Genomic DNA, 23,655 nt, shown 5'->3' with positions numbered 1-23,655 from the left:
TATGGTCGGTGTAGACCACAATAGGTACTACACCCGACCCGACATACACTTCAAAGTGTTGTATAGCCCATATGAGTGCTAATGCTTCTTTTTCAATGACCGAATAGTTCAACTGATAATGGTTAAACTTTTTGGAAAAGAAACTAACAGGCCTCTCAACCCCAGCCACATCTGCTTGCAGCAAAACTGCACCTGCCCCCACATGACTAGCATCCACCTGCAAGGTAAATGACAAATCCACACGAGGAGCAGCCAGTACCGGAGTTGAGGTAAGCAACCTCTTTGCATCTTCGGAAGCCTGTTGACAATGAGAAGACCATACGTACACAGCCTTAGCTTTCAGCAAATCTGTCAAGGGAGCGACCACAGTAGAGAAGCTCCTACAAAAACCACGATAATACCCAATCATTCCCAAGAAACGCATCAGTTCCTTTTTAGTAGTTGGTAGTGGAAAAGCATCAATAGCTACCACTTTAGCCCGAACAGGACGCACTTCACCCTGCCCAACCACCTTTCCAAGGGATGTAACAGTCGCCTGAGCAAACTCACATTTAGCCAAATTTATCGTGAGGCGACCCGCAGCCAGACGTCCGAACAAGGCTTGAATACGGGACAGATGTTCCTCCCAAGTATCTCCATATATCACTACATCGTCCAGATAAACAGCGCACCCGGCCAGACCAGAGACAACCCTGTTCATAAGTCGCTGAAAAGTGGCAGGCGCATTACGCAGTCCGAAACTCATAACCGAATACTAGTACAGACCAAAAGGTGTAATAAAGGCAGAGATTTCACGTGCCCTACTCGTCAGGGGCACCTGCCAATAGCCCTTTAACAGGTCAAATTTGCTCACAAACTTAGCTGCGGCGACTTGATCAACGCAGTCCTCCATCCGAGGAAGAGGAAATGAATCCGGCTTAGTGACATCGTTTACCTTACGGTAGTCCGTACAAAATCTATTTGTTCCATCCGATTTACTGACCAAGATACAGGGAGAAGCCCAACTGGAGAAAGAAGGCTCTGCTATTTTACTCTCCAGCATGTACCTGACCTCAGCATCCAGACAATGCAGTTTCTCTGAAGAAACTCTATAGAACCGTTGACGAATGGGGTCAGCATCTCCAATGTCAATATCATGTTCTATTAAGTTTGTACGTGTAGGTGTATCAGAAAACAACCCTGGAAATCTCCGAATCAAACCAACCATCTCTTTCCGCTCATCAACAGGTAGATGAGTAAGAAGGCTATCTAACATCTCCAGTGTCTCTGAATTTTTCAATCTACCCTGCAGTATGCAATCGTCGGGACCAGAAACATCTTCTTGCTCCTGCACAGACCTAGCATGACCAGAACCCAGGGAATTAACAGTATCAGCCAAAAGAACAGCCTTACCGTCCTCTGTAGACCCCCCCTGTTCAGTCTCAGAGGAACGTGCATAATAGGGTTTTAACAAATTTACATGGCACAGTTGGTGTGCTTTCCTCCGTTCTGGAGTGGCAACTAGATAATTTTGCTCAGTGTACTGGCGCACCACTGTATATGGATCTTGAAACTTGGCTTGAAAAGGAGAACCAACAATTGGCAGCAGAGCCAGAACCTGATCACCTGGACTAAAGTGATGAGGCTCAGCTCGGCGATCATATATGCTCTTCATCCTGTGAAGATGATAGCTTCTCTTTAGCCATTTCACCAGCGGCATACAAGCGTCGGCGAAAATCACCCACATATGATAACAGGGACTGAGGAGGCTCGGGAGACTTCCAGTCATCCTGGAGAACAGATAAAAGCCCACGCACCCGATGTCCAAACACTAGGTCATTTGGGCTAAAACCCGTACTCTCCTGTGAAACCTCCCTAGCAGCTAACAATAACCAAGGCAACCCCTCCTCCCAATCCTTTTCCATCTCAGTACAATAAGCTCTCAACAAAGACTTAAGTGTTTGATGGAAACGTTCCAGTGCTCCTTGACTTTGGGCATGATAGGCGCTAGACAAGTCGTGTTTAATATGGAGAGATTAGAGGTGAAATTAGATCCTTGATCACTTTCAATGACCTTAGGGATTCCAAACAGTGAGAGAAACTGAGTCAAAGCTTTTAACACAGCCTTAGTCGTGATAGACCGGAGAGGATAGGCAGCAGGAAACCTAGTGGTCTGACACATCACAGTCAACAAATAATTACTACCCTTTCTAGAATGAGGCAGAGGACCAACACAGTCAATAATCAGATACTCAAAAGGTTTACTGAGTACAGGAATAGGGAACAGTGGTACCGGCTTAATAGCTTGATTAGGTTTACCAGTTAATTGACAGGTGTGACAAGTTTTGATGAAATCAGAAACATCCCTCTTTAATCTTGGCCAAAAGAAATGTCGTAATATACGATTGTAGGTTTTTCTCACACCCATATGCCCAGCAACGTCATTGTGAGAAGTTGTTAGCACCAACTCACGAAGCTTAACTGGTACCACAACCTGACTAATCGCCTCCCCCAGAAAACAACTACCATGAGACATCCACTTTCTCATCAGGACCTCTTCTTGGAGAAAATAGCCCTGTGCGACATCTCCCAACTGTTCCACAGGCACAATTTGGTCCCGCAACTCTTCTAATGTAGGGTCAGTCCGTTGCGCCTCGATTAAATCGGAGCGGGATATAGATAACAGGATAACAGGGAAAACAGTAACAGACTTCTTTGTGGTATTCTCGTTAGCCAGTTCCGTGACCAGGTCGTCATGGATCATAGAACGCGTCACTGCACACGCAGAAAACACCTCTGGGAAATTCTGCGCACTCTCATCAGGAATCCCTACAATTGACGGCTTAGTGGAAACCACTAAAGATGGAAACGCGATAGGCCACACACGCTCCCCAGCCAAGTTATTTCCAAGGATCACGTCAATACCCTCAATAGGCAATGAAGGACGCACCCCCACAACAACCTCACCTTTCACCAGTCCACAATCCAACATCAGTTTATGCAATGGAACTGACAGAGTGTTCAGACCTATTCCCCTAATTAGAACACTATTCCCCGAATCAGTCTCCGCAGAGAAGGGTAACACCGATTCCAACACAAATGATTCAGAGGCACCTGTGTCTCTTAGGATCTTTACTGGCACTAGGTTCTTACTTCCTACCATAGACACAAAACCCTCCGTAACGAAAGGTAAATAGTCGGGATCAATATAGCCTTTCACCTGGCTCTGGGCATGAGACAATGCGTCAGGAGTGAACTGATGTGGAACAGGCACTGCTAACGCTGCAGGCCTCGATTTACCATAAGCACCTGTACTGAATTTACCCCTAGACCTAAGAATCGGACATTCATTTTTCCAATGACCTAATTCTTGACAGTAGTGACACTCTTGACCAAAGTCAGTTTTACCACGGGTATCAGGCTCAACCCTAGTTGAATGAAACTCTGCCCGGGAACCGAAGTATCTCGGCGAGCGAGGCCCAAATCTCTGCGAACGCCCCCACTCACTCCGAATATGGGGTTCTGCAAAAACATTTTTGTGAGTCAACACATATTCATCTGCCAAAACCGCAGCGACAGACTTTATTTTTCGTTCGTTAATGTACGTCGCTATACGATCAGGGATTGTGTCCTTAAATTGTTCTAACATAATCAGATCACACAGCCCTTGGAAAGTCATAACTGCAGAGGCAGAACACCAGCGATTAAACTGTGAAGATAATATTCGCGCAAACTCAACATGAGTCTGCTGATCATCCCTTTTTAAAGTTCTAAATCGTTGGCGGTAAGCCTCAGGGACCAATTCGTAACTCTGTAACACAGCCGTTTTAACCTTCTCATAACTAACACTGTCTGCTACACTAAGAGCTGAATATGCTTCTTGCGCTTTACCAGTCAGCACACACTGCAACATCAAAGTGCGATCAGAATCAGGCCAACTCCTAGCGTCAGCAACACGCTCAAACAACGAAAAGAATGTCTCCGGGTCCTTTTCATTAAACTGGGGCAACAACCGTAAATTCACAACAATATCAAATGTGTCTGGATTACGACCAAAAGAGGAACGACCCCTAGGTAACTCTGGATCACCTTCCCAGAGCAAGCTCTCCCCTGAGAGCTTTCCTTCCCTAACCAACTCTAGTCTCGCTTGTTGCAGCTTGATTTTAGCACGCTCCATATCCTGTTTAAATTCCAATTCCCTTTCATATTTTACACGATCATGCTCCATTTTAGCTTGTTCATGCTCCATTTTAGCTTGTTCATGCTCCATTTTAGCTCTTTGTCCATTTTGTTCATGCTCTAGCTGTAACAGAAGCAGTTCTTTCTGCTGTTCAAAAAGAAGACTACTATGACTAACCGATGGAGCGATCATTGTAACATATCGGGGAGACAATGTGTCCTCAGCAGAGGCTGCCCCAGTGGTAACATCCAGAATACCACTCTCCATCAAATTGGCCTTCAATATTAACCTAATAGAATTTTTTAGACGTTTATCACTAATTTCAACCTTGTAGTGTTCAGCAACCTTCAACAGCTGTTCTTTAGTACATAATTCTAACAGTTCTTCTGATGGAAAGCGAATGAACTCGTCTACATTAGACGCCATAATCAGGAAAAAAAAATAATATATATATCATAATAATCTTGCTCAACCCCTCTGCTGAGCACCCCAGACACAAGAGAAATGACAATCACACCGAGCACCACAGAAGAGAGCTGGGATATGGAGCTTCCCCAAAACCTACAATAACTCAACCCTAGTCTTCGTGCAGATTCGCGGTGGGTAATTACGCACTGTAGCCCGCTGGCAAGGAATTAAACCCCCCAGCACGCTGGTAGATTCCCCCAAGCCACGGATGTGCCCCCGAGACAACTGCTCAGTCCACAGACACCACACAAAAATAACAAACATTTAACCATGCCCAACGATTCCCAAAACAAAACACGTCACTAAGCCTATCAGGGGAAAAAGCTATAGCTCCGGGTAGCAAATGTCACTACCCTACCCAATCTCCCACTGAGGTACACAGCCGATTGTACTCACCTCCTCAGACCGATGTTCCAACAGCGAGTAGAGCAAGAGTTTCCAGGCTGGGCAGGGCCTGGAAACTAACCAATGTCTCTCTCCAACGCAGTACACAACCCAAAGGCAACCAATACTGGGCCTATCAAACTCAAACAAACTAACAAAATTTACAAAGAAAGACCCTACAGAATTGGACATTAACTCCACGTTCTCCCAAACACAACCAGTTCAAGATCCCAGACGAGCCCCCACTTGTCACGAACCGGCTCAAGTTCGTAACAAAAGGGAGACACGTGGAGACAAGGAATACCCAAAATATATATTTATTAGCTAAAGTAAACTAAATCAAATAACAATGGTGTGTGTAATCAGTAATCAGTAGTGTAAGTGAGTGTTTGCATGGATAAATGTAATAATGCAAAGTGTTGAAAGGTGCCAAAGCAAACAACCAAAAAAGCCACAAAAATACCACAACCAAAATCAGTCAAAGTATCTGCCTGGAGAGAGTTTTTTCAATGAATGTGGAAGAGGTCCATTTATGCTGGGACACACCCGGCCCAGGTGTTTCCCATGTAGCTGACGACCCTCCCAACTCCGCCCACCGGCATCCTAATAAGGAAACAAGAGCAAAGAGAGAATACGGCAGACAGAGTGGGAGGGTCGTCACAGTATTAGGTATATGTTGTGAAATGGTTAGATATTACTTGTTAGATATTACTGCACTGTCGGAGATAGAAGCACAAGCATTTCACTACACCCACTATAACATCTGCTAAACATGTGTATGTGACAAATAAAATTGGAATTGATTTGATGATTTTTAAGCGCTACGCACTTCAGCACTCAGCGGTCCCGTTCTGTGAGCTTGTATGGCCTACCACTTCATGGCTGAGCCGTTGTTGTTCCTAGACATTTCCACTTCACAATAAGAGCACTTACAGTTGACCGGGGCAGCTCTAGCAGGGCAGACATTTTACAAACTGACTTGGTGCCACGTTGAAAGTCACTGAGCTCTTCAGTAAGGCCATTCTACTGCCAATGTTTGTCTATGGAGATTGCATGGCACTGTGTTCGATTTCATACACCTGTCAGCAACCTTTGTGTATATGGTGTAGTTCTCTCAAACACTTTTTAGGGGTTCAAGCAGCGAAACTGGTGAAACCCTATTGTATTTCTTCTCGGCCATTATTATTATTTTACCAATTCCACAACTTTGATGAAAAAAAAAGCTCATTCCCGTCAGATAATGAGGCCTAGAAGGATGCATGGGCCACACCCTCTCATGAACTTGATATCTATTGACCAAAGTATCTCAACACAATATTTTCAGACACGGATTCATATTGTAACACTGTTCAGACTCAACATATGCAAGCACATTCAGATCGACCACATGTTATATCATAAGGCGCTCATGTTTATATCTCTTGATCTGTTTGTCTCCGAATGATGAAATTTGGCACACATGCTCAGGGATATGAGCATGGTTCATTTTAGACGCATGGTGGTGCTTTTGGACAGACAAAACCATTCATAGAGGCCATATTGTTTGAGCTAGAGGCCTGGAACATGCATTTAAAGACATAGGTTCATAGATGCTAAATATACAATTTTGTGCCAATCGGTCCAGTGGTTCTGGAGAAGATTACGTTTAAAGTAGTCAACATCATTGAAAATTGTCCAAAATACCTCAAAAGCATATTGCAGGATCTGTTCGATGTTGAGTTCTGATATTTGGCAAGTGTGGTAAGGAGAACAGAAGTAGCTCATCCTAGGGAATTTGTCCAATTTGTCCTGAAGGTGGCGCTACGGGGCCAAAGCTTGAACCCCGTCATTGCTGCTTGAATCTATATTGTTTGATCACATTTCCGACTCTCCACAGGCTAGGGATAGTATAGTGAAGTATCAGCAGATAATTCTGACTTTTTATATTGGACAGCAGAAGTTAAGCAAAAGTTTTTTTGCATAAAGATAATAAACTTTTGCAGTTTGATTGCATAGTTCTATCTGTTTAAGAGACCATGTACGATTCTGTGAAAGCTGCTAGGACAAATCTTCCCTCTCTCCTCTGCAGTTAACTCCACACCAGATGGCCTCAGTGCCTCACACAGCGAGAAAGCAAACACTAATGGGAGTTTAATCAAGACTGCAGTCCAGTCTAATTCAGTTCACAATCAAATCCCTTTAGATTAGCTTTATAGATTGCAGCAGTCAGAGAAAAGCTGACTGAATGCGGTAAGTATACTGCACTTATTTTTTAACTTTATTCAAAGTCTAATTACCTTATTTGTTTGTGGATGTTCTTGATTGTAATTGTGTGGGAAGAATAGTTTAATTATGTGCATTGTTAATCAGATAGAAATGTGTTCATGAAAGTGTCATTAACTGATAGCGCTTTGCCTTAATGACCATAATGATCATTATTGATCATTTGTTGTGTAAATCTAATTTATACTGAATAGTTTTAATGTCAACAAGTGTTTTTTCTTTTTATTGTCATGTTATTTGCATCAGGATTAATTTGGTACATAAAGAATCATTACCCTCAATTGCTGTATGGCACAAAACATGAATCATTGCATGTGTTGTTAGTGGTGTAGAGAAAGATGAAGCGATACAAAGGAATAGGGAAAGATATAGCAACACTGTAAGAAAGTGTGAGAGAGATGCTTGAGTGATTGGGAGAAAAAGAGAAATGGACAGTCCAACTGAAAATAAAGAGATGGCGAGAGAGAGAAAGAGAGTGTAGGAGTGAGATGGGGAGAGTTGGACAAGATGGAGTTCCTCAGCCAGCGGATCAAGCTTACACTCAGAAAAAAAGGTGCTATCTAGAACCTAAAAGGGTTATTCGACTGTCCTCATAGGGGAACCCTTTGAATAACCCTTTTTGGTTCCAGGTAGAACCCTATTGGGTTTCATGTAGAACCCTTTCCCCAGAGGGTTCTACATGGAACCCAAAATAGTTCTACCTGAAACCAAAAAGGGTTCTACTTGGAACCAAAAAGAGCTCTCCTTTGGGGACAGCCGAATAACCCTTTTGGATCCCTTTTTTCTAAGAGTGTATAAGAGATCTTGCTGTTTACGCATACACACACACACACACACACACACACACACAAACACAGGCTTTGAAAATCTGTTCACCATTAGTGAGCATAGCATTATCTGCAGTCTCTGTACATCACCTTCTCTTGTAGTGCCAACCCTGATCTCTCACGTCATAGGTAAAACAAATTATTTAAGAAACGCTAGTGAATTATGTAAGATGTCATAATCTCTGAAAGTGAGGGTGTGTGTGTTGATGTGATGTGATGTGATGTGAGGTCGGAACGATCCTCTGCTCTTCAATAATGCAACTATCAGAGTTGAGCTTGGGCTTTAGGCCTACATGCTTGGTGGAGTGCTGTATACAGGATGGGAAACCCTGAGTAGAATACCTCCCCTTTTCCCTCCCCTGTCCAGGAAATACAGTACTTAGTGCCGAGCGATTACTGCTTTTTCAATTCAGTTTGGGTTCGATTCTTAAAAAATTATCCCGTTTTCGATTTCGGTTTCAATGATTATTTTCTTTACATTAAATGCACTATGCATTATGTGGGTTGAATGCTGTAACAACAAAGAATAAAATAATGACAGTTTTTTTCAATTGCTAACGAGCATCGGTCAATACTGAAGCCACTTTTTCAAAACTCTTCACGCAGTCTGCATTACCAACATTAATCTTGGCCAAACAGTTAATCTCACCTCCAAAACTCACTCAAACCACCAAAACACTTCATACATGTTTCAAAATAAGCTTGTTCGACCATAACACTGCCAAAAAATTCTCACTCAGAAAGCATACATTGTCACTCATAACACACTGACCTAAAAAACACTAACAACAGGGAGCATTACATAAATGATTAACTTTTCTCTTTGAAGTTTGAATGATTTTTCACATAAATCAGTATTTCATTATAGAATAAGAATAACACCTTTTCACTTTATTGACTGTACTAAAGTATATGTAACAAGAAGGATTCAGAAATGCAGCAATTTGCTATAGCCTTTATTTTGTCTATATCTTTGCATATAGTAATTTACTTGTGAAAAATAAAAAGCTGAAACAAAAAACTAATTCCTGAAATTCCAGGGCTGCAATAATAATTACAAAGAAAAACATCAACACAATGTATAGTATAATCACTCATAGTGTATAGTACTGTGAGGGTTCTAGTTCTCTCTCTCTCCTGCATTTGGCCACAAGTTCTCATCAACATCACATCTTATTTATTCTCTGGCGATGCATCTTGGAAAGTATCTTCTGGAATGTCTAATCCAACCCTGGCAGTCTTCAGGAGAAGTGTCTCCACACCCCGCATTCATGGCATCCAGTAAGAACATCTGGTCATGTGGATGGTGGTCATAAACCTTCCACCTCCACGCAGAGAAAAACACCTCTACGGGGTTTAGGAAGGGGGAGTATGGAGGCAGGAATAGTACTGACATCCTGGGATGTGTAGCAAACCAGTCTGTGACTGCAGCAGAGTGGTGGAATGCCACATTATCCCACACAACAACGAAGGTAGGGGAGTTTCTTGTCCCGCTCTCCTCCGCTGGCACAAGTCGATTATGCAGGTCATCCAGAAAAGAAATGAGCCTCTCTGTATTGTAGGGGCCAATGTAACAGCAAACCATCATTGGACAGGGCTGCACACATTGTGATGTTAGCTCCTCTCTGGCCTGGGACATCCACGGTTGCTCTCTGTCGAATCACATTTCTTCCCCTGCGGAGTGTTTATGCCACGTTGAATCCAGCTTCATCTACAAAGATGAATGTATGTGCAGTTTGCCTGGCTTCCATCTCCATTACTCTCTAAAATACAGTAAATCCACAGTGTGACAGTACTTGACATTATGCATAGCTGTGTATGTACCCTGTTTGGTTATTGAACAGACATCTTACCTGGGCATATTGATACTGAAGTTCTTTCACACGTTCACTGTTTCTCTCACAGGGTACAGTGTACAACTGCTTCATCCTTATTTTATGTTTCTCTAGGACTCTGGCAATTGTCGTTGTGCTGACCGTATTCACATTCCCAAAATTGATATTGTCTGCCAGCACTCTGTCCTGAATTTCCCGCAGTTTTATTGCATTGTTCCCAATTACCATGTCAACAATGGCAATTTCCTGCGCATCTGATAATATTCCGGTTATCCCTCCTGTGGGAGGCAACCTTTGGATCCTACTGAAAAACACAAAACAATCAATATATTTCAAAATGTCAGTACATGTAAAAATGTGAACATACTGTATTGTACTGTAATATGTAGTTCAAATATCATTGAAGGATGCACATCTCACCTGTTGTTTTGCCAGAAAATTCGTACTATTGATGCAACTGTTGAACGCTGCAGAATTGGTTGCACCCTTAAACCGGCCTCTCTCAAAGAGAGACCATGGTTTACAACATGGTCAATAATTGTGGCCTTTATCTCATCAGAGACCACCGCTCTTGGTCTTCCTCTCCTTTGTCCTCCACGCATTCTCCCTCTCCCTGCCACTCTTCTTTCCCCACCAACCTGTCTTCCTTGATCCATGTTTCCAAACTAAATCATTCCGAAGCCGTCCTCTTTTGTCTGTTTGGTAACGAGACTAAAAACAAGACACTTGGGCAGGCTTTCAGCTGAAATTGCAATCAGCTGTGTTTTGAATTATTAAATATTCTGCTGAGATTTTCTATATGTTTCAATCTGGTTACTGCAGAAATGCACGACATTTGCCATCATTCTGTTTTGAATGTGTTTTTAACAGTTTTCGAAACAGTGTGTTAGCATTTGAAAACGTGCTGCAAATATATAGTTTTGCAGGTGGTGGAGTATGACTGAGAAAATAGTTCATGGATTTTGGAGAATGTGGTCATTGAATGCATTTTGTGTGAAAGGAATGAAAAATGATTCACAGTTTGGTCCACATACACTTCTGTTTCGCTGACTGTGTGAAGAGTTTTGACAATGTGACTTCACATTGACCAATGCATGTTAGCAATTGAAAAAAACTGTAATAAAGTCCCATGATGGTAGTGACTGCCCATTACTGCTTATCACTTATTAACCATAATTTATTCACATTACTTTACTTTACTAAAATATTTCAGTTGTTATGTAGATAACATTTGTTTTATTTGATGACTTTATTATTTCATTCCTAGTCATCATCTCATCTCTACAGAGCTGCAGCCTACGCTGTCTGACAAAATCACTATTTTGTAGTTCTTCAAAGTAAATAAGGCATACTTTTATGACTGCTGAATACCAACTATCAATCACTTAGATCATGTATTTTCAGGTAGAGATACCTCGTGAAGCAACAGCTGCTCTATATATCCCTTCACGATCGTGCATTCTTCTCTCTTCCATAGCAGTCGTGAAAGAAACACTGACGGACAAGTAGATGCGCAATGGATTATGGTCATTGTAGTTAATTACCACGTTTTATGCGCTAAACTATGTAGAATATTGGCCTGTTGGAAAATACAACTCGCTACTACATAGCACAGGTCAGGATGGATCTGATGTATCTCTAGAGAAACTGTGCGATGTGCGCATTGAGTTCACAGAAAAAAAAGGAACTAAATGGAATTCAAATGATTGAACCGAAGTCGGTCAATTAGTCGTTTAAAAACCGAAAAATAACTGAAATTTCAGTACATCGCTCAGCACTAACAGTCCTAAATATTTCATCACTTCCCTTGAAAATGACCTATACAGTGGCTTCCGAAAGTATTCACCCCCCTTGGCATTTTTCCTATTTTGTTGCCTTACAACCTGGAATTAAAATGGATTTTTTGGGGGGTTTGTATCATTTGATTTACACAACATGCCAACCACTTTGAAGATGCAAAATATTTTTGTTATGTGAAAAAAACAAGAAATAATACCAAAAAAATGAAAACTTGAGCGTGCATAACTAACACTTAGATTGCACACAGGTGGACTTTATTTAACTAATTATGTGACTTCTGAAGGTAATTGATTGCACCAGATCTTATTTAGGGGCTTCATAGCAAAGGGGGTGTATACATATGCAGGCCCCACTTTTCCGTTATTTAATTTTTTTGAATTGTTTGAAATAAGTTATTTTTTTCATTTCACTTTACCAATTTGGACTATTTTGTGTATGTCCATTACATGAAATCCAAATAAAAATCCATTTAAATTACAGGTTGTAATGCAACAAAGTAGGAAAAACGCCAAGGGGAATGAATACTTTTGCAAGGCACTGTATTTGGGCTTGAAGTGATAAATCCACTTTGTGCAGATCGGTGCCAATGTGGTGTCTTTTCCTATGATATGATATACAAATTATTTTCAGCCTAAGTTTCATTTCAGAGGAAGGCCCAAAAAAAATTCAAAGGCTCCAGTCACCCAAGTCCTACTGTTCTCTCTGCTACCGCATGGAAGTGGTACCGGAGTGCCAAGTCTAACAGCTTCTACCCCCCCAAGCCATAAGACTGCTGAACAATTAATCAAGTGGCCACCCGGACATTGACCCCCCCCCCCCCCTTTGTTTTTACACTGCTGCTACTCGCTGTTTATTATCTATGCATAGTCACTTTACCCCTACCTACATGTACAAATTACCTCTACTAACATGTACCCCCTCACATTGACTCGGTACCTGTAACCTCTGTATAGAGCCTCATTATTGTTATTTTATTGTATTACTTTTTATTTTATTTGTTACTTTAGTTTGTTTAGTAAATATTTTCTTAACTCTATTTCTTGAACTGCATTGTTGGTTAAGGGCTTGTAAGTAAACATTTCACGGTATTGTTGTATTCGGTGCATGTGACAAATACAATTTGATTTGATTTGATTTGATTTGATTTGGGGGGGGGGGGTGTTACCACCCACCAGCATGACATTGTTTATTGATCAGAAACAGTTGCAAAGTTATTCCTCTTTGCAACTGAGATGAGCCAAACAGGCTTGTGTCCACTTGAGCCATGGAGCAAATAAAAATAGGAGGTGAAAATTATGTTTCAACACCTCAACTTTTTTTTACCAGAAGACTATCATAATTTGTAAATGTGTACATTTTTGAGCTAGTCTGTATTAAAAATATTGTCTATTGCGTTATTTTATGGCTGGTTATGACACCTACATATGAGTGTCAAAACCCACATAACCTACCACACAAGGCAAAACATTCCATTACACCATAGCCTACATGTCAACAGTATGTTTTTGTTATATTCTGTCACATTTTCTAAAATTGACCATATTGAATTATCATTGCAATTACTTACATATTGATGTCAGACTTGCCCCTACCCCAATACTCTGTTGTTGATGACAGGGATGAATGCAGGAGCAGATTTCAGGAGCAGGACAAGACAACCTCTTTTTGACTGATGACTGACATAATGGCATGTACGTGAAAGGCCTATCTGGCTTATATGATTCTGATGGTCATAAAGCTTCTTGGCAGTGTCATAAAGTGTAAAAACTTGACTTTAAATAATTAATTACAACAATAACAAAGGATTTGTAGCTCAATTGGTAGAGCATGGTGCTTGTAACGCCAGGATAGTGGGTTCGATCCCCGGGACCACCCATATGTAAAAATGTATGCACGCATGACTGTAAGTCGCTTTGGATAAAAGCGTCTGCTAAATGGCATATAAAGAAACAAAAAGGAAACTTCTTGGCAGGGAAAAAACACATTTGAATAAAAGTGGGTTTTGACATTCTTACGTAGGTGTCATAACCAGCCATAGAATAACGCAATATATGTCACAACAAGTGTAAATATATGGGTCATGACAATATTATGACAGGTTACGGCAAGTTATGTCAGCTGTTATGACATATTACGACATGGTTATCAGCTATCTTTCAATAGTTATCCGTATTACCGGAGCTTCATTTTTATTCTAACTCTTTCTATGATGGATTCGCAGCTTCAATTTATGGAAGATGCCAAAACTACGGGGTCCTTTAACCCAACCCCTCCGAAAGACACACATGCATACAGTATACATATACAGTGCCACACTGGGTGCCAGGGGATGTTCTAAGTCCACAACAATACTTAAACCACATCAGAAGACCACTTTATAGTTCTAGGGAAGAAACAAATATATTTTGGAGAGTATAGTTGCCCTTTTATATTAAATTGTGCACTTTAAGTGACTGGTATTTGTCTGGAGGTGTTTCTGTTACTATATGCACAATTGCAGAGTTTTCTAAACAAAAGACCACTAGATTGATACAAATCATCATGATATCATATCATTCTGCCAGGTAAGCCTACTTTACAGTTAACATTTAATATGGAAAGTTTTATGGGAAAGCCTTTAGAAATTACTGTTTTGGCATTGCTAACTGGCTACATAAAGTGGTAGACACAAATCGCTGATGCATTCTTTAAATGTATGCTATGGATTGAACAAATCTGCGCTAGTTTTTTTCTCTAGGGCACTTGGAAACAACTGCACAGTGAAGCCTATCATTACAACAGGTATTATCTGGGTGAATTTTTTCCTGGTCGCACTTGTGCTCCTAAAATAAAATGTCAGGTCACACATCAAAATATCTAGGATCATATGCGACCAAAATGGCTGCACTTTAGAGCCCTGACTGTAGAATACTACACTTCACACTAGTATCCCTCGATCGTGTAGTGCTTACTATATGATCTTATAGTATACTGTAGAATACTATACTCCACACTGTAGTATCCCTTGATCATGTGTAGTACTTACTATAGAATGTTGTTGTGATGGGTGATTTGAAGGAGTCAGGCGCTGGAGGGTAAATCACAGAATAACAATATTTATTCCGGAATACAGAGTTAAGCAGTAAAGCGTCAAAACAGCCCAGTGCGCAAAACAGGCACACTGGAACCAACAAGGCACACAGGGAAAATAAACCCGGCGATACAAAATACAAGGAGCTCCACCGAGCTTCACTAACCTCACAATAAACAATCACACACAAAGACAAGGGGGCAGAGGGAACACTTATACATCTGTGATCGAGTCAATGCATGGGGCACGCTTCTTCACAAAATTAGATCTCCGGAGTGCATTCAGCACAACCAGGGGGATATGAACCAGGTGTGTGTAATCAACAAGACAAAACAAATGGAATGATGAGATGAGGAGCGGCAGTGGCTAGAAGGCCGGTGACGACGAACGCCGGTGGAAGTCATGACAGTACCCCCCCCCCCCCCCCCATCATTTGCATAAATACACTGGGTGTATTTGCATATATTAATACTTTAACATTAAGGGTTGGAATAGGGCTGCAACCACCAAACACTTGCTCTGTCTACCCTACCTGCACTCACCGGCACTGTCTAGACTGCCTCATTAATTACTGTTGTTGTCACATTCTCTTGCATAATTCTATAGCATACAAATCAGTGGAGGCATGGGAGACACACGAACCTCACAGAGACGACAAAGCGTGTTTGAAAAATCGTCAAAGCTAAATTATTTTAACCTAAAACATTTAATAAAGGTATTTATATCAAATATATCAAAATATTATTAGGAATGGGAATGAGAGGGCTACTTTCACAGTGTTGGGAAGGGAACACAGCAGTGATTGAATGAGGGTATGAGGCATGAGTTAAAGTGTTCAGTGGCTTGACATCAGTGCAGGACAGGGGTTGAGGTGTTCAGAGGCTTCAGTGCAGGACCATCATGGATGGATGGTGTTGGAGAAGAGCTTAACTCTTCCACTGAGGGCAAGAAAGGATTTGACTGGGAAGACAAAACAATAACACAACACAGTAAGACAAAACGCGCTAAGAATGAGTTAGTCCAAGCAAGGATTAAAATCACATTGATGTGCAATAATGTAATCGTGTTTGTGTATGTGATTGATTCTACATACAGTAATAAGATATAAATTAACAGGGCTACTCACAGTGCCTGGAGAGGAAACATTCAATGTGCCAGTGAATGAGAGGGAACATGACACATGGCTTCAGTTCATGTCAGGAGATAGTTGACATTGGTAGTGGAGTGGAGTGATCGTCACCTCTTAATCAGGGACCAGGATGGGACTTAGCTGTAAATACAAATAGCAGATACATTTCATTACAGAAGCACCGTCATAGGCTTGGGCAACAACTTTCTCCATGAAGTTAAACTCAGACATCTCAGAATTCACAAAGTCAAAGACAGACTGCGCATCTCGCCCACTTGACACTTCAAAGTAGCCCAATAAACGTTTCTGAATAAAGCCCTGATCAACCACATACCTGACGAGTGACAGCTGATGTGTGTGGTTTCATCCATTTGCCATGCGAAACAATTATCTGCGACAACCTCTCTTTTAATCTCACTTTTAATGGATGATGCGATGGAAGCTATGAAATCATTCTGAATTGATTTTGACATCCCACAGAAGACAATAGAAACTTCCATATGCTCAGCAAGTAAAGCATCATAATGTGCAATTACCTCTGCAAGCTCCTTGTAGTTGCCCTTGTTAGCGGAACATTCCCTCTTATCATGCCCCCTAAAAGCCAACTGTTACATGCCCAATAATGCAGTAGTGTCGATAAGTTGCTTGAGAACATCCCTGTTTGTTCTTACCTTCTCGTTGTGTTGCGCAGTTTTAATATGCAGACCTTTCACTACATGATTGAAGCAGATTTTTCCCAGAAGCTTGAATCTGATGTGGGCAATGAAAGGGATTCTTCAACAAAAAATCCAATACATTCTGGCGGAGAAAACTACACTCTAGTTAGCGATTTACTACAAAAATTAGCAAGGTACATTTAAATAAATTGCACTAGCTTACTCGACACAAAAATGAAGTTCTAAAACCAAGAAAACAATATATAATCTACTTCCGTGTCCTATAGAAACTAATTTAAATGGAATAATATCCAAAAAATACTATCACTATTCACTATCTCAATCGCAATCTATCCAAAAATGTCACCAACTCACCAAGCTTCTAAATCACACATGCGTAGTAATAGGTTATTTCTCTGATCCTTTGATTGGAATGGACAACATGTCAGTTCACACTGCAAAAGCTTTGATTGGTTGGAGGACGTCCGGAGGGCATCTTAATTACCATGTAGGTCTATGGAAGGGGGTGAGGAGCACATGCCTCCTTGGGGAGGTTTTGTTTCATTATTTTTAATTTTCCTGAAATTCACTGAGAACGATGGTCCCCCCCTTCCTCCTCTGATGAGCTTCCACTGATATAAATATAGTAATACTACAGTATTTATACCATAGTAAACTATAGTATTTTTTTCATGTGGGACACCGTCAGTATACCAAGCTGTCTGTACTATATTTGGTTATTGGACTTCATTACCTAACTATCATCATGAGTGAGTCATAACACACTAAAGGCCATGAGACTGACACTGTATATAAATGCACATCATGACCTTTAGTGAGTTATGACTCACTCATGATGATATTTAGGTAATGGATTCCAATAACCAAATAAAGTACAGACAGCTTGGTATACTGACCGTGTCCCACATGACAAAAATAATATAGTGTACTATGGATTTCCCACCCTGAATGTGTTTTTTGTGTCTTCAATAGATCGTCATTGAAGGATTTTTCACTGTGTTTCCTCAGAGATAAACACAGTTTGACTTCATGCTACCACAGCTAAAACCCAACTTGGACTCATTTGTGTGTTCATTTCCTCTGTAATGTTCCCTATCATTTCATGTGTCACATTAACTCACATCACTTTCATTATCACAGTGAGTCCTCGTCTGTGTCCCATTAACACCGTGCTGTGGCTTCTCTTCTCTCGCCAGGCTTTTCTAGCAGAGCGGAACAGATTTAGAACTAACTGATATAGTATCTCTGGTGTAGTCTTGGACAGTGACCACCACATAGGGTTGTTGGTGGCCAGTAGCAAGGTATATTCACATGATGCCCAATAAATAACTCTGTTCAATCTGTTTCTCTCTTTTTCTGTAAGCGGTGGCAAAGTGGCAAAGGGTTTCACTTTCATGTGTGTGTGGGAGAGAGAGAGAGAGAGAGAGAGAGAGAGATGACCAGAGGAGCTTGATAAGGGTGTCTGTCTATGCTTATCCACTCTGTCTGATAGTGAGACTGACACCTCTGACTCCGGGGCAATCATTTGGCCCGCAGCACCCAGTGTGGGGTAATAGCACCACACAGACACATAAAAAAATATTACACTTTACTATAGAATACTACAGTACTTACTATAGAAGTAGTAAACTGTAGAATACTATACTACACACTGTAGTATCCCTTGATCATTTGTAGTACTTACAGTGAGGGAAAAAAGTATTTGATCCCCTGCTGATTTTGTACATTTGCCCACTGACAAAGACATGATCGGCCTATAATTTTAATGGTAGGTTTATTTGAACAGTGAGAGACAGAATAACAACAAAAAAATCCAGAAAAGCGCATGTCAAAAATGTTATGAATTGATTAGCATTGTAATGAGGGAAATAAGTATTTGACCCCTCTGCAAAACATGACTTAGTACTTGGTGGCAAAACCCTTGTTGGCAATCACAGAGGTCAGACGTTTCTTGTAGTTGGCCACCAGGTTTGCACACATCTCAGGATGGATTTTGTCCCACTCCTCTTTGCAGATCTTCTCCAAGTCATTAACGTTTCGAGCCTGACGTTTGGCAACTCGAACCTTCAGCTCCCTCCACAGATTTTCTATGGGATTAAGGTCTGGAGACTGGCTAGGCCACTGCAGGACCTTAATGTGCTTCTTCTTGAGCCACTCCTTTGTTGTCTTGGCCGTGTGTTTTGGGTCATTGTCATGCTGGAATACCCATCGACAACCCATTTTCAATGCCCTGGCTGAGGGAAGGAGGTTCTCACCCAAGATTTGACGGTACATGGCCCCGTCCATCGTCCCTTTGATGCCGTAAAGTTGTCCTGTCCCCTTAGCAGAAAAGCACCCCCAAAGCATAATGTTTCCACCTCCATGTTTGACGGTGGGGATGGTGTTCTTGGGGTCATAGGCAGCATTCCTCCTCCTTCAAACACGGCGAGTTGAGTTGATGCCAAAGAGCTCGATTTTGGTCTCATCTGACCACAACACTTTCACCCAGATCTCCTCTGAATCATCTGAACTTCAGACGGGCCTGTATATGTGCTTTCTTGAGCAGGGGGACCTTGTGGGCGATGCAGGATTTCAGTCCTTCACAGCATAGTGTGTTACCAATTGTTTTCTTGGTGACTATGGTCCCAGCTGCCTTGAGATCATTGACAAGATCCTCCCGTGTAGTTCTGGGCTGATTCCTCACCGTTCTCATGATCATTGCAACTCCACGAGGTGAGATCTTGCATGGAGCCCCAGGCCGAGGGAGATTGACAGTTCTTTTGTGTTTCTTCCATTTGTGAATAATCGCACCAACTGTTGTTACCTTCTCACCAAGCTGCTTGGCGATGGTCTTGTAGCCCATTCCAGCCTTGTGTAGGTCTACAATCTTGTTGTCACGATCGTCGGAGGAAGTGGACCAATGCGCAGCGTGATAAGTGAACATACTTTATTTTGTAGAGAACACCACACGAACAAAACAACAAACGATACGAAACGTGAAGTCCTTGGTTACAATACAAACCATACGGAACAAGATCCCACAACACACTGTGGAAAACAGGCTGCCTAAGTATGGTTCCCAATCAGAGACAACAAGCAACAGCTGATACACGTTGCCTCTGATTGAGAACCACACCGGCCAACATAGAAACAAATGAACTAGATAATAACCCTGGCTCAACATAACAGAGTACCAGAGCCAGGGCGTGACAGTACCCCCCCCCCCCCCCCCCCCCCCAAAGGCGCGGACTGCGACCGCGCCAAACATAAACTGAACAGGGGAGGGCCGGGTGGGCATTCCTCCTCGGAGGCGGTTCCGGCTCCGGGCATGACCCCCACTCCCTCTCTAACCCCACAAAGCGCCCCTGGTCCGGTCTGGCCCTGCTGGCTGGAGCTGGACTGAACACTGGTGGAGCGGATTGCTCTAGCTCCGGAGTGGAGCAGCTGACCGGTGCCGGACCAGGCACCGGTGGAACAGGCACGGGCTGTGCCGGACTGACGACGCGCACCACAGGCTTGGTGCGGGAAGCAGGGACGGGCCGGACCGGGCTGACGGCGCGCACCATTGGCTTGGTGCGGGGAGCAGGGACGGGCCGAACCGGGCTTACGAAGCGCACCACTGGCTTGGTGCGGGGAGCAGGAACAGGCCGGACCGGGCTGACGACGTGCACCATTGGCTTGGTGCGGGGAGCAGAGACGGGCCGAACCGGGCTGACGAAGCGCACCACTGGCTTGGTGCGGGGAGCAGGAACAGGCCGGACCGGGCTGACGACGCGCACCACAGGCTTGGTGCGGGGAGCCGGAACAGGCTGAACCGGGCTGACGACGCGCACCATTGGCTTGGTGCGGAGAGCAGGGACGGGCCGAAACGGGCTGACGAAGCGCACCACTGGCTTGGTGCGGGGAGCAGGAACAGGCCGGACCGGGCTGACGACGCGCACCACAGGCTTGGTGCGGGGAGCAGGAACGGGCCGGACCGGGCTGGCGACGCGCACCACAGGCTCGGTGCGAGGGACAGGAACAAGCCGGACCGTACTGGGGACACACACCACTGGACCTACGCGGGGATCAGGAACGGGCCGGACCGACTGGCAACACACCCCAGTACCTCTTGCCGTGCCTTTACATTCTCCTTCCCCCTGGTGACCAGTGACTCCCGTAACCTGGCGGACTCCTTTGCCAACCCGCTGAACCACTCTATCCCGGCCTCCTGCTGCCCCGTCGTCCACGGCGTGAGCCCCCCCCCCTAAAAATGTTCTGGGCGTCTCTCCTCCCCGTGGGCCAGGCCTCCATGGCTCTCGCCAGACTCTCGCTCCTCTGCTCCAAAGTCCAGCCTCTCTCCTCCTCACGCTGCTTGACCCAGTCGAGGTTGATATTCATCAGAGTCACCTCTGGCGTTGGCTCCTGGACACGCTGCTTGGTCCAGTTATGGTGGGATCTTCTGTCACGATCGTCGGAGGAAGTGGACCAATGCTCAGCGTGATAAGTGAACATACTTTATTTTGTAGAGAACACCACACGAACAAAACAACAAACGATACGAAACGTGAAGTCCTTGGTTACAATACAAACCATACGGAACAAGATCCCACAACACACTGTGGAAAACAGGCTGCCTAAGTATGGTACCCAATCAGAGACAACAAGCAACAGCTGATACACGTTGCCTCTGATTGAGAACCACACCGGCCAACATAGAAACAAATGAACTAGATAATAACCCTAGCACACAAAACACATAGAAACAACACACCCTGGCTCAACATAACAGAGTCCCAGAGCCAGGGCGTGACACTTGTCCCTGACATCCTTGGAGAGCTCTTTGGTCTTGGCCATGGTGGAGAGTTTGGAATCTGATTGATTGCTTGCTTCTGTGGACAGGTGTCTTTTATACAGGTAACACGTTGAGATTAGGAGCACTCCCTTTAAGAGTGTGCTCCTAATCTCAGCTCGTTACCTGTATAAAAGACACCTGGGAGCCAGAAATCTTTCTGATTGAGAGGGGGTCAAATACTTATTTCCCTCTTTTTTACATGCGTTTTTCTGGATTCTGTCTCTCACTGTTCAAATAAACCTACCATTAAAATTATAGACTGATCATTTCTTTGTCAGTGGGCAAACGCACAAAATCAGCAGGGGATCAAATACTTTTTTCCCTCACTGTACTATAAAATGTTGTAGGATACTGTAGAATACTATAGTAAATACTACAGTATTATCTGCAAAAAAAACACTGTAGTAAATACTACAGTAATGTCCCAAAAACACTACAGTTTTCAAAAATAGTTTTTTAACTATAGTAAATACTACAGTACTTAATTTGTATATACAGTGCATTCAGAAAGTATTCAGACACCTTTACTTTTTCCAAATTTTGTTACGTTACAGCCTTATTCTAGGCAGTTCCTCATCAATCTACACACAATACCCCGTAATGACAAAGCAAAAACAGGTTTGTAGAAATTGTTGCAAATTAATTACAAATAAATAACTGAAATATACATTTATATAAGTATTCAGACCTTTTACTCAGTACTTTGTTGAAGCACCTTTGACAGCGTTTACAGCCTCAAGTCTTCTTGGGTATGACGCTACAAGCTTGACACACCTGTATTTGGGGAGTTTCTCCCATTCTTGTTTGCAGATCCTCTCAAGCTCTGTTAGGTTGGATGGGGAGCGTCGCTGCACAGTTATTTTCAGGTCTCTCCAGAGATGTTCGATTGGGTTCAAGTCCGGGCTCTGGCTGGGCCACTCAAGGACATTCAGAGACATGTCCCGAAGCCACTCCTACGTTGTCTTGGCTGTGTGCTTAGGGTCGTACTGACTTGTTGGAAAGGTGGCATCCTATGACGGTGCCACTTTGAAAGTCACTGAACTCTTCCGTACGGGGCCATTCTACTGCCAATGTTTGTCTATGGAGATTGCATGGCGGGATGCTCGATTTTATACACCTGTCATCAAAGGGTGTGGCTGAAACAGCCGAATACACCAATTTGAAGGAGTGTCCACATGTAATGTATATTGTGTTCCCTACAGGTTATAGAAAAGAGCAGAAGCTCTGAACTATCTGTTCAGACCCCAGTCCTACCTACCTACCTACCTAAACACAGCCCTTTTTGCTCTTTTAGTGTTTCTCCAATAGGTTTCCTCAAGGTGAAAGCCTCCACTTCTACTGTATGGAAAAGATAATCAAACAAAAACACTATAGTAAATACTACAGTAGTGTCTGCAAAAACACTACTGTAAATGCTACAGTATACTACAGTCCGCAAAAACACTACAGTAAATACTACAGTATACTACAATCCGTAAAAGCACTACATTTATTACTATAGTATATACTACAGTGTTCTTTAACTACAGTATTTATACTAAAGTTAACTGTAAATACTACAGCATACTACAGCATACAGTATACACTGTAGTGTTTTAGTCCAGTAAATTCCACCAAAACACTACAGTTAATAGTATAATACTTAAGTATTGTATACTATAGTATTTTTTCATGTGGGTGCACACACACACACACACATACACACACACACACATACCTAAGCGCTTGTCTGTATGGATTACAGTGGCAGGTGGAACCCCAGGTTTAAGTAAAGGGACAGGCCTGGTGGATCACTGCTCTGAGTAAAAACAGCCCACTGTTCTGTCAGCAATCAGGAGCAGAGAGGATCAGCAAGGGCTGGATGAGCATCAAACAGCATTTCCCATCACACATCCAGCACTGACATAGACTAATTTAGTTCAACGTTACAACAGACAAGAATGACAGAGAATAATTGAATTCCCTCAGCTCTGTCTTGCTGTTGTACCCTTGACAGGATTTGACTAGGCTATCTCTCACTATATGGACCCTTACCCCATTTCAACCTCACAATTTTTTTAATAGAACCTACATAAGGTGATAACATGGGGGAAAGGCTGCTGATTGGCTAATCAACTGAGGACAGTCATTTTAAGCAATAAGGCCCGCGGTGTGGGATATGGCCAAAATACTACGGCTGAGGGGTTGTTCTTATGCAAGACGCTGAGTGCCTGGACACAGCCCTTAGCCGA

At 42.8% G+C, this 23,655-nt stretch overlaps 1 protein-coding gene across 1 annotated transcript in view; it reads left to right on the top strand.

Moving 5' to 3' along the window:
* The window catches only part of otofa (otoferlin a), a gene marked incomplete at both ends in the record, with an annotated part of 140,055 nt that overhangs the window by 31,766 nt on the left and 84,634 nt on the right, over positions 1–23,655 (top strand). The gene's annotated exons all lie outside the window — the stretch shown is intronic.

This window comes from Coregonus lavaretus (genome assembly GCF_964263955.1).
Source record: "Coregonus lavaretus genome assembly, chromosome: 33".
Taxonomy (NCBI): Eukaryota; Metazoa; Chordata; class Actinopteri; order Salmoniformes; family Salmonidae; genus Coregonus; species Coregonus lavaretus.
Note: the sequence above shows the minus strand (reverse complement) of the source record. Positions and strands in the feature narration are given on the sequence as shown.